Source organism: Aplysia californica, unplaced genomic scaffold (assembly GCF_000002075.1).
Source record: "Aplysia californica isolate F4 #8 unplaced genomic scaffold, AplCal3.0 scaffold00379, whole genome shotgun sequence".
Lineage (NCBI taxonomy): Eukaryota > Metazoa > Mollusca > Gastropoda > Aplysiida > Aplysiidae > Aplysia > Aplysia californica.
In genome coordinates, this window is record NW_004797649.1 from 521742 (window position 1) to 522802 (window position 1061).

The 1061-nt window shown below is 38.5% G+C and overlaps 1 protein-coding gene across 1 annotated transcript in view; it reads left to right on the forward strand.

Annotated features, from left to right (window-relative positions):
- The window catches only part of LOC101860511 (metabotropic glutamate receptor 6), a 53969-nt gene that overhangs the window by 42704 nt on the left and 10204 nt on the right, over positions 1 to 1061 (forward strand). The gene's annotated exons all lie outside the window — the stretch shown is intronic.

Below are 1061 nucleotides of genomic sequence, written 5' to 3' on the forward strand. Positions count from 1 at the left end.
AGCTTTAGCAAAATCATTTGCAACGTTCATTTATTGTTGGGGGTTTTGTTTGTTTGCTTGTTTGTTTTTTTGTTTGTTTGTTTGCTGTTGGTCTTGGTGCTTTTTGTTGTTGTTTTTTGGGAGGGGTGGGGGTTTATGTGTCTATTTGTTTGTTTGCTGTTTGTTATGGTTGTTGTTGTTGTTGTTGTTTTTGTTAATTTTGGAAAGAGACGCACATCGATACAATAAGGGTTATTTAATGTAGGGAAATGTTTTATTTTGTTAAGTGTTTTACGCTCGCAACTGCATAAGGTCATATGAACGCACAAGACACATTAAGCATTTTCAGTTTACTTACTTACTACTAAGACTTACTCTCTCCCTATGCCGTAAGGTACATAAAGCGAAGAGCAGTTAAGTAGACGACACGCTTGTCTGTCCCTGGCCATGTCCTCCAATTTCGGCAAATCCAGGCCCTGGGTGATTGTCTCATCCCTTATTGTGCCTCTATAGCTTCCAGTTGGTCTTCCTCGTCTTCTTTTCTAGTTGGTTTTCAATACCATGTCTGATAGGGCAATCTTGTATTCGGCATTCTTAGAACATGTCCTAGATATCTCCATCTTTTCCTCTTTATGGTTGGGTTGATATCTTCAATTCCAGCTCTTTCCAACACTTCATTATTTGTAAGAAATTCATTCATTTTATTAGTAAAATTCTTCGTAAACATTTTGTTTGGAAGCTTTTTAATTTTCGTTGAATTGTTTTGTTTGTTTTTCATGTCTCAGAACCATACGTCAATACAACCTAAATATTACTATTATATACACACACACATATATATATATACACACACATACTCAAACAAACACACATACATCCCATACACCCACACACACACACACACACGCACACACACACACAAACACACATACACACACATACACACACATACACACGTACACACACGCGCGCGCACGCACACATACTTACACACACACACACGAACACACACACACACACACACCTTCTCTCGTATCACACACACACGAACACACACACACACATACACACACACACACGCA